Consider the following 12,276-nt stretch of genomic DNA (forward strand, 5'->3'; position numbering starts at 1 on the left):
TATTCTCGTTATTTAATGTTAGACTGAGACGTAATAGACCTGGAAGGCTGAGCGTTCTCCTTTCAGCACAGTATCAGTAAATTAATCATTCCTTGTCACATAACATTTTGATCAAACAAGCTGGGACGCTATTTATGTACACTTTGCCGTCATTCTCTCCTCTGTGGATTTCTTTATTTTGTACCAGGTGGACAGGTTTCGCCTGCGGTCCACTTAGAGGAGCTCACTGCTAATGGCAAATAGCCCGTCTACTCTTTAAGTGTGTGTTTGTGTGTGAGAGAACAACTAAAGGATGGCATCTCATGTTATATCTACCAGTATATTGGATGTTGCATTTCCATGTCACACTAACACAACTGATACTCTTTAGATTTATCAACTATATTCAATCATAGGATTTAGTTTGTCTAAAGAAAATGTAAGATTTTTTATTATCTGACACACTTCCATATTTGTCTGAAGTTGCACAGACTCATGGGCTTCTGTATTAACAATGTGATATTGCAATATGTATCTATGGCTGCAATGCAGAGTAGTGAAATTATACATTTTCACAAATGGACAGACAACCACGCCTGTGGAAATGTATTGTAGATGAATATGAAGCAAAATGAGAGGTAAAAAAAACTTCCTTTGTTGACTTTTAAATGGATTCTTAAACTGTAAAACATGTCACCTGCTCTGAGACAAAGACATATAAAGAATCATATTCTGCTATTATGACTGCTGATGTGAAATATAAAGTCTTCATGTTATGACTCAAATTGTTTTGTTTATAGATTGGTTTATTTTTTATCTCTGAATAACTGATATATGTCATCATTATTAATGCATTATAATTTCCTTTTTTTTTCAGATAGAAAATGTAGATAGATATATGGCTGCCAAATTTAATCACTGATCTGTTTAAGTAAGGCTACTGTAAATAACCCCAGGTACATTTCTGTTTGCTAACAACGACTAAAGTGTTTTATTTTGGTGCTTATTGCCATTTTTTTTTACAGACAGTTGGAGTTAGTTTCCAGTTAAATATGCTACAGCTACCGAAGGCACACAGACAGATTACAGATTTGCTGGCTCCTTATTGCAAGTGCTTGTGCTGGGACTTTATCGCATGAATTGTGATTAATTAATTACAGAAAAATAACGCACTAAAAAGAACAACACAGCTATTTTTTATTTTTTTTGCACTCCAAACAGTGCTGAACCTTTCGCATTGCACTGGTTCCGGGTGTACCCATAATACTAAGAAAGTGTCTATTGGTACGGTTACCGAAGTACAAGTACGTAACGTGTTAGGATTAGGGTTAGGATTAGGATTAGGATTAGGATTAGGATTAGGATTAGGGTTAGGGTTAGGGTTAGGTTTAGGGTTTAGGGTTTAGGGTTTAGGGTTAGGGTTAGGTTATTACCCAATGTCGCAACAATTTTTAGGGTTAGGGTTAGATTTAGGATAAGGCTTAGTCTCAGTCACGCGACCTAAACTGGCCAATGACTGACCTATCACATGCCCTAAACTGGCCAAATAGGGGCGCTGCGTATGGATAGAATGTTGGTATATTGATAAGGCAACTGTATGGATAGCCACTGCCAAATACTAATGCAAAGACAACACAATAAACGGGAGAACTTGCGGAGAAGTGGTTCCTGTGTTTTGGGGACATTGAATTTAGTTCAAATAATAACACCGGATGGGGAACAAAAGCCCAGTTATGTGCAAATTGTGCAGGAAAGAGTTTGCAGATCACTGGAACTCTTCTAGCCTACGCTACCGCCTCAGTCTCTGTGCTAGCTGTAACATGCTCTGAGCAGCAGCTCCTAGCAGGCAGTGTTACCATTTCAAAGTCAAAGTCAAAATGAATAAGTCCATGACTGACAAATGAACGATCTCACTGGCTAAATGATGGTAGTGGACAGTCGACCACTCTCGCTAGAAGATGATGTGGGCAGGGTTAGAAGAGTTGCTACAGATAGCATCATCTGACCCAACTTATGGACTGCTATAGAAAGACATTTTTAAACAAAATTAATCAGCTTCATCACTTGGTCTGTTTATATCATGCCACAAATGTTGCTTTTTGTGTTTAAGTAAGCACATATCTGAAAACAGGGAATCAAACATTAAATGATGTGGAAAGTTTAACATCATTTCATCAAGGTCAAATAGAAAGTTGTTAAAAGAGAAGCTTTAGATAGTGGAGGAAGTCCCATCGTCATTGTGATTTTGAACTGTGTCCAGGTTTAGAAGATTTTCTTATTTTAATGAGCTGCAGATCATTTTCCTTTTAAGCACACTCTGATTTAGGTTGTGAAATCATTCCCATGGCCTTCAAAATCCACTGCTGACTAAAGTAATTTGTGTAGAAGACACACCCATGCTGTAAATACTGCAGTGTCATTTGGCCCCTAAGTGGTTGAACTGATGATGTGTTGTAGCAACAACTTGTTCAACAAATTTTACAGCGTGAAAAGGGCAGTCGCATATGGCATTTCAGATAGACCTCTACCAATTAGAGTGACCCTCAATCTGTTAGGACTTATTACACATGTACAGTTTATCAGCTATTTTACACCCTGTTCAGACAGCTGCTTCTGTCACCGTCGTCCTCGTTTATTTGCAGTGTTTTTAACACGTCCCACCACCTCTTTTACCAATGATGTGTGTGTGTGTGTTAATTGAGGCATTTGTCATTTTTAAAAAAGCTCACAATGATTTCTACTCAGCTTTTCTGAGAATCATTTTGTAATAACCATGAGTGACAGAATCATTTACAGTCAGATATAATGTGTGGTCAGCAGTGAATCCAGAATTATGCCCAACTTAAAAATAAGAAAATGGACCCACTGCTCCTGTTGCTCTTGATATTTCCAGGATTTAATAGTTTTTTTTTTTTTTTACATTTTAATCCAAAGGTGTCCATCAAAGACATAAAGGACTGATTCTGAAAGGAAAACTCTTTCCTAAACTGAATTCATCTAAAATGGCAGAAAGCTTTTTTTTTTTTCTTTTTCAACAATTATATACAAGCTACTAACTTGAATGCTGTTTAGCTGGCTATGTAAATGTTTTACTTCTTTACTTTTTATCACACTTCTAACATTGAGAAACTGTTGCTCACTGAATTAGAGAAAAAGAAAAACTAAAAGAGCAAAACACAAATAATGAGTAACAGTGGAATGCTGTTTTGCCTGATGGCGAAGGGCAGTTATTGTACAACTGGCAGCCCTATATGAAACCAGAGATTGGCTGTGTGGAGTCTGTCGTGGATTGTTTTGGAAGAAAGTGGTGGTGAATTGTCCAATGCAATATTTGTAATAAAAAAAATTAATTCAGTTTGAGTGGGTTTGGTCTCATGGGAGCATGTGAATGCAAATCCCGCGCAGTAAATACTAGGGATGTAACGATTCACTCAACTCCCGATACGATTCGATTCACAATACTGGGTTCACGATACGATTCTCTCACGATTTTTTCATTTACAAAATGGGAATGTAGACAAATTTTTCTTTTGGGAAAAAAACTAGAAAATACTGTATTATTTTCCTTTTATTTTTCATTGTCAAAAGAATTCCTTGATGAACTATTCAAAACAATGCAATTTAACTAAAAATAAATCTTGAATTAAATAAATAAAGGAATAATACAAATGAAAATGAAGCCTATTAATTTAAATTCTGGTTCTATAATAAACAATGCAAAACTGCATAATAGTTCTTTTTCTTTTAAAAGTGCAACTGAAAATGTATTTTGTGCCTTAACAATTGGACTTAAAAAAAAAAAAAAACGTCATTGCACTGATTTACGTCATATTTGTTTGGACCAGCAGAGGGCGCTGGTAACCCAGTGGTCGGTTGGCATGCAGATATCTTGCAGTGAAGAAGAGATGCTATGCTAGCAGACAGAGCTAATAGAAAAACGTGACTTTTACAGATATTCAAGTAATATTACAGATATTCTTTCGGTGCTAAAGGGGTAATAAATCATTTATTAACATATTTAAGAGTAGAAGGCGGCCAGAAAGAAAGTATTAGCAGACTCCGCCCGCTGCCAACACTTCCGGATGGCGCCCTCTGCTGGTTAAAAAAGTTCTGCGATTCAATTGTCAGAAAATCGATATCAACCGTGATACCTATGAATCGATTTTTAACTGCCTTACGATTAATCGTTACATCCCTAGTAAATACACTTCATGGGGATCTGGGTGCCCTCGCTTCAACAATTCTTCAAAATAAAATTATGGGAATATAAATAATCGTTTTTTCTTTGCTGCGCAGAACCAAAGAGTCCAAGGCCCAGTCCCAGTCTGGGTCCAATCATTGCTTTGGACGATAGGTAAAGCTAAAAAATAGAACTGTATTACTAATTTGGGAAAGAAATATCAACCCTATATACCGGAAAGGGTAATATCCCTTTTATATGTGGGCATCGCCATTTAGGAGATATCAGTCAATAAGCATTCACATGTACTTGTCAGGGTTTTAACACTAATAGTTGTGTCATCCAGTTCCTTTTAAATTATGATGTTATTTCTAAGCAGAACATTCAATAACAATGTTCGCACATACCAGAAAACAAGAAATCAGACTTTTAAAATGCCAGGCAGTGCAGCATTGGCTGCCACTATTAGCAATCTTACTATGCATGCATTCCCTCTAACTGAATAAGGAATACACCTTATAAGTCTATGCACTTTTTAACTTCATCTGCACTCTGTTTATATTATTAATACTGTAATTTATTTATATTCTACCTCATAGTAATTTATCCACATTCTACCTCATTGTTGTTCGTTATTTGTTATTTGTTGTCCGTATGTCTTTAGTTAAGTTATTTGTTGTATAGTATTGCTAGTTGTTTTTTTTTGTGTGTTTGTTGTGTGTTTTAAGTGCTCTTTTTATGCACTGCAGGTTTGCACTGGGGGTTGGGGGGGGATTGCAATTTCATCTGTGCTGTATGTTTAACATGGGGCATATTTGACAATAAAGAACCTTGAATCCTTGAATCCTTGAATCTATGATGAGAATAATTGGGTGCCTTTAACTTTACAAAACCAGTATAGTTATACAGTTAAGTCTTTTTTTTAATTTGGATTCAGTATCCTTTTACTTTGTTCTCCTGCAATGCTATCATCTTGATCAGTGTAACATAGCATGCCAATTCGTTGAGCACTGCAGCAGGGAACATGCTCAGAGATGCTGACACATGACAGTCAGCACCTGGGGCTTACAGAAGCTTAAACCATTAATCAATAGCAAATAAAAGCTGGGTGCGTCTCACATTCTCAGCTGTATTGTACTGGGTTTAACCTTAGACAAGTTTATCCCAAACCAGTTTTAGGTATAACCACTCACTCCTTCCCTCTGTTCACGGCCACCACCATTATACTTAAGCTGGGTGCTGTGTCACCCGCTTCAATTTCTCCACACTTGTCACCAGACTCGCTGAACTGATTCCACAACACAATCAGGGTAATTTGGGGCCCTAAGCAAAATCAGTATATGGGGCCCATATGTGGCGCGCACAAATTTTTTTTGGTAAAACAAAAACATTTTGGTGCGTTTACACCCATATTTTATTTGTCATTCCTGTTGATTGAAACTTACACTAGATGGTTCCAAACCTCAATTTAAAGTGAAAAGACAAAGAAATTCTGCAATTCCCGCTTTTATCTTTTGTAACATACAATCATTACGTGTCAAAAGTCAAGTAAAGTAGTTAAGTACTTTTAAATTCAAGTAAAGCAAACAGAGAATACAGGTAAACACTCCAAATGTATTGAACAAAAAGTTAACTGAAATATTTCAATCTCACTGCAGACCAAACACACCTGTTTTGTGCATACAAAGTCAAACACCAGTGGTGGTAGAGAAGCCCACTGCTGGCCCACCATGTTATTGTAAACAAATAAATGTTAAAAGTAAGTTACTACTGCAGCATAAATTATGGTTAATGGAATTAAAATTATTCATGTAAAATATTCTTTTACCTAAAATTGACCAATTGAGAGCTTGGATAAGCTATAATAAACCCACCATTATCACAATATCTGAAACATGGCTTTCTTCTAGCATCTCTGATAAAGACAATTACACAGAGCAGACCGAAGTTCTAGAGGTGGTGGAATGGCTATTTATATTTTGTCAAGTTTACAATCACATATTATTTGCCCAAAAGAGAAGCCAGTTCATTTTGAATGTCTGCTTATTAAATTAATTTTACATGAAAATAAACATTTAATAAATGGTAACAATTACAGACCTCCTAACTCTCCTTCTGATTCAGTAAAGAATATTTTGACTACAGTTTCATCTCTATGCTATAATAATGAACATACTGGCTGATTTCAACATAAACTGGCTGGCTCCCTCTTCTGCTTCTGAACGTAATATTTTTAACAGATCATTTTTTTTTCTAAGTGATTCTTAGAATCTGGTGTTCTATCTGACTGCTTCAGTGATCACTGTATTGTATTGTGTATATGGAAAATTAAACCTCCTTGTTTCCCCCCTAAATTTATCAAAGTTCGCAAGACAAAATGGTTGAACAGTGTTAACTTTATTAATGATGTTTTAAATATTAACTGGGACAGACTTGATTTAATACCATCTATAAATGAGGCCTGGGACTATGTTTCTACTGAGCTTTTGAATGTTATTAATATGCATGCGCCATGAACTGAAATCAGGGTCAAAGGACACCATCTCCCCTGAGAGCTGTTCAGTCTGTGTAGACAATGTGATAAGGCCTGAGCTAAATTTAATGATACTTTGAAGTTTGCTGCTGATTGGGAGGATTACAAATGTCAGCTTCTGTTTCCTCTAATGATGTTCCACCTGGCTGCTCTTTCTCCTTCAAAAGGCCCAGCTGAGGTGGAACAGATCATAAATGGGCTTTCTCCTGGCAGTGCTGGTCCTGATGGCATTTAGGCCAAGTTTATCAAGCTTGCCTCTCATGTTCTATGTTTTCCCTTAGCTGATCTGTACAACTTATCATTTAATACCTGTGAAGTTCCCTCTGCCTGGAAATGTGCGAAGGTCAGACCCCTTCACAAAGGGGGTGATACTAGTAACTTAAATAATTATAGGCCCATTTCAATTATTAATAGTATAGTTAAAGTATATGAAAAACATGTATTTAATTAACTTTCAGAACACCTATCATCCAAAAATCTCTTATCTCCATTTCAATCTGGCTTCAGAAAGCATTTTTCAACTACGACTGCATTACAAATATTTACCAATGATATTTTTTCTGGTTTTGAAAATAGTTATCTTACTGGTGCTTTATTTATAGATCTCACAAAAGCACTTGATATGGTTGATCATTACTTGCTTTTAGACAAGCTTCATTCTATAAGCCTAGATAGGCCCTCGTTTCTCTGGTTCAATTCTTATCTTCATCATCGGCAGCAGTGTGTCTTTTACAAAGGTAACTATTCTGAATTTTCTTATATAGAAAGGGGTGTGCCGCAAGGTTCCTCTCTAGGTCCACTCTTATTTTCCATCCTTCCATTTTCAAACCCACTTGCTCCTGTCTCACAGGGTCGCGGGGGTCTGCCGGTGCCAATCTCCGGCTCTCATTGGGCGCTGGGCGGGGGTACACCCTGGACAGGGCACCAGTCCATCGCAGGGCACTCTTATTTTCAATATTTACTAATGACTTTCCCCTTGTATGTAAGGACTGTTATATCTAACTCTATGCTGAGGTCACTGTACTTTATTCTTCTAAATTCAATATCACTGACATCCAGCACTCAATTCAGCTTGACTTCAATTCAGTTCAGGTTTGGCTAGAATCTAACAAACTTTTACAAAACAAATCAAAATCAAATTTTATGTTGTTTCAGAAGTGAGTCCGTCCTGTTTCTGCTAATATGATCAAACTCACTTTTTCTGATTTGTCACCAGTCCCAGTTGTTGATCAATCCAAATATCTCGGCTTATGGCTTGACTCTTCACTCATATACAAACTATCACAAATTAAATTTCTTATCAAATACTTTATCAATCTGTTAACTGCTTTAGTTTCTCAGTTAGAAAAAGGATACTTTCACAGTTGATACTTTCCATTTTTGATTACAGTGATATTATTTATCAAAACACACCTGCCTCCATCTTCCAACCACTTAATGTCACCTACATTAGCCTGTGTAGGTTTATTCTCTGCTGTCCTTTTAGAACTCACCACTGCCATATGCATGAGCAATTGTCATGGCTCACTCTGGCATTCAGATGACAGCTTCACTGGTTATTATTTATATTCAAATGTATTAATCTCAGTTTTCCTGATTATCTAAAACAATATTTGATTCCTCTCCGATCCTCTTACAGAGATGGAAAAAAGGCTCCAGGTGTGAGCATGTGAGAGAGAGAGGTAAAAAGCTGGACGTGTGGCCCTAGCGGCTACGGTGCAGACGGTCGCTGTTCGCAGAAATGGAAATATGGATATGATCATGGATCGATGTAGCTTCGGGTGCACTGCTCCAGTCTGTCTCCCTCTCCATGTTTTGATCGTCAAAGTCTCGTGTCATTTTTGATGTCAGGCCAGAATCAGCAAATCAGATGCATAATTTACGCAGTGGTGATCACTGATGGCACAATGTTCACATATGAGAGAGTGCGTGACACAGCGCTGCTCAGACCTATTGGATTATGGTCAGTAGATCATTTTCAAATAATGCAGACTGATTGACAGACTTGCTCCATTAACTTAGATTAATGGTAGATCAATAGGACGGTTTCTGTCCAAATCTGCCTATTTTTCATGGAGTGATCAGAGCGAAGTTACAGGTCCTGACGGAGCACCTGCAACAAATTAGGGGAAAAAATATCATTAGGTCTTTATTTATTTTTCTACATTAATAAATGTTTGTGCAGCAGACAGAGAAGTCCACCTGTCTCAAATTTAACTTCCTCAAATGTAAGTGCTTCTGCGCACTGACGTCTCCACATTAAACGAGCACAACGCTCATTTATATAGGAACGGTTTGCACCAGTTCTGCTTGTGCACTAATGATTGCTGCAATTTTAGTAAATTCTGCGCATTAGGGGAGGAAACTGAGTCACTAAAGGATTTAGGGAAGCAACTGGATTACCACTCTTTATTTCAGATCTTTGTGAATCCACCCCTCTGTGCGTAAAGGAGACATGCACACAACTCTTGCTGAGTCAAAGGTGGACACATGAAGGGTGAGACAAGAGAGACGTGTGTGAAAGAGACACAATAACTGCCAAACCTGTAACATTAAGGCGCCTTTCCTAGTGACTGACACACACATTGTCACAGCCAAAGTGGGTGTCTGTTGCTTTGATCCATATGCATCCATGCACAATTTTGCACAAGCATGCACTCGCCAGCCTGTCTTGTTCTTTTCTGTTTTCTGAATTGTCTTGATTTGTCAATTTGCGGGAATTTGAGTTTTTATGCTGTGGATGAGAAAAAAGTCTGTTCCAATACGGAAACGCTGTTCACTGCCTCCTTTATTCTTTTCCACGGATCATTTACTGGTAAATGAGCTCCTTAAATTCTAGTTTTCACACTTATTGTGTATAAATCAGGAGGATGGCGACTGTGTACCTTAGGAACCAGCTTTATTTATTTTTTACATTACCCAGAATTTCTTGGGAGCCCGGGTTCTCAACTACCAATTGCAGTAACACTTTAAGACAGTTACTGTATACGTCACACTGTCTTGACACACAGGTCACTGTGATGTAACATTGACCTGTTAGACTGCCAGATTACCCATATTGCCCTGTGGGTTTTTCTGCCACATCACAGGCTATACGCTACGCTAATGCCTTAAAAGTCAGTAAAATAGTCACTGAGGTACGAGGGCCTCTGGTGGGTCCGGACCGGACAGGGTCCAGTCTGCAGTTGTTCAGCCCGCACATCGCTGCACAAATGGGGTCTAACCCAAACCCGTACAACGCAATCACGTAATATTTTACATTATGAGGGAAATGATAATAAATTAATAAAAAAAAAATCCACCCAGGTTACACTTACTTACTCCCATGGACAAATTTGAAACTCCAAATAAACTAACCTACAGCGAGAGTAGAGTAGTGTAACTAAATATGAATTCACAAGCCCCAGGTCTTCATCTTAATGGTCAAAACCAAGCCTTTTTTCTAAGGCAAAATTTTGTAATGTCCTTATTCTATTAATGATGCATAGAGGTTCCTTTTGTTGAAAAATCAATACTTTTAAAAATAATTTCAAACTAAGAATTCCACCTGTTTCATAGTTGAGTTACCCTCATCTTTGAGATATGAGACAAACAGTGCAGTGGATGGTCAAAGCATGATTTTCTTCAAGTCAAAATTATTTTTAGCTGTTTTTGACACCCATGGCTAACATCTCGTCTAGTCTAGTTCTCCTTTTTGGTCTTTTTTTTATACTGTTTTTAATGCAAGTGTGTTTTTGTGGTATCTCTCGCCTTTCGATTCCTGTCATGTCTTTCTCACACCATCTTCCTATTTTTCTCAGGTTTTCTAATAAGGGTTTGTCCCAAGCGCCCTTCGTTGTTTGTTCAAACTAATCTAAGTACACTCAATTTTGTGTTGCACATTCTGCTGTTCAACCACGGTTTTACACAACCAGCATACCCCAGAGTGTATGCTGACCCTCTTCTTTGGCAGCTACCTTCTCACTTCAAATCCCACTTCACATCTACTGATCAATGATTGTTGCAGGAGCTGTTCAAGTTTATGTTTTATTATGTTGCTTTGCTTTCTTCATTAACACTGCATTACTTCCTGTCTGATGTCTGAGAATTTAGGGACAAGTTTTGAGTCTGCGCTGAAAATTGCAAGATGCGGTTTAAAGGTCCAGTATTATGCTATTTTTCACCCATCTCCAATTGTTCTAAGAACACCAACAACATAGTATTTGAGGTTTATTTTTCCCTAACTCGTCTGTTTTCTGGACTCACTTTCAGAGTGCTCCTAAAAACAGGCTGTTTTTTTGGCCTTTGTGCATATACTGTACACAGCAGCAGCAGTAAATCATTAACAGTCTTTCTTCTCCTCCTTTGACCACAGAAATAGTCCATTTAAGATGATAGTCTAGGGGTGGGCAACTCCAGTCCTCGAGGGCCGGATTCCTTAGTCTTTAAGATGTGTCCCTGTTCCAACACACCAGAGGGGTATTCCATAAAGCGGGTTATGTTCAAACTCAGGCTGAAATGAGGGAAACTCTGAGTATCCCATTCTTAAAAGCGAGGTATGTTCTTCTCTGAGTATGTTACCATGGCAACATTGTCCGTGAACTAAACCTTTTTTTTGTGTGCAAACAGTAGTTTTCTTTATAACATTGTAGATGTAGGTTGAGGTTGATCTGCATTAAAACATCTACTGACGTCTGTAGTAAAGTTCCCTGAATACAAACCTGTGGATAATATAAAGGAGGAGATGATAATTGAAATGAATCCACTTTTAAGGCTCGATTGTTGTTTTATATTGTTATACAGTTAAATCTGTTGATCACGGCTCTTTGAAGATATGATGGCGCAGTGAGTTGTGATGCTGCTCGTGTAAGTGATGGTTCGCGTCCCGCTTCAGTGTTTTTTATGACATTTTTTAGGACGTTGAGATGACTCTGGCGACAATATTACATTAAAAATCAATATAAATGATGCAATATCAATACTGTTTTAATATCCATTGTAACAGGAGGGCTCTCTATGTAGACATCCTATGCTGCTGACACGTCTCCTCAGACACATTTTATTCATATTATTCACCGCTCGTCACGTCACTGAAGCAATAAAGTGATGAAGTGACCAAAAAGTGTGACTAATAACAGGTGATTTAAACCACTATAATCACTGAAGACTGAACACACCTTTAGAACAGGCTCATATTCCTCAAACACCGGCTTATTTCACCCATTACGGTAAAAAAAAGCACTATTTTCCGGGTGGTTGCCATGGCAGCTCGACTCTCGGCTTTTTATCGTGCGCGTGAACGTCAAGGTTTACATACTCAGGGTTGATTAACCCACTTCATACCAGCTGTAATGGAATCCGATACCCAGAGTTTCCCATCGCGGGGTATGTTGACCCAGAGTTTATAGATAGACTCAGAGTTTGTTAACCCTCCTTTATGGAACACGCCTCTGGTTGAAACCAATGTGTTGTCATCAAGCTCTGCAGAAGCACGATAACGAGCCATTCATTTGATTCCGGTGTATTGGAGCAGGGCCACATCTAAAAGTCTCAGGAATCCGGCCCTCGAACGGCTACTGAAAATGAAATGAGATTGTGAGCGCTC

This window comes from Gouania willdenowi, chromosome 1 (genome assembly GCF_900634775.1).
Source record: "Gouania willdenowi chromosome 1, fGouWil2.1, whole genome shotgun sequence".
Lineage (NCBI taxonomy): Eukaryota > Metazoa > Chordata > Actinopteri > Blenniiformes > Gobiesocidae > Gouania > Gouania willdenowi.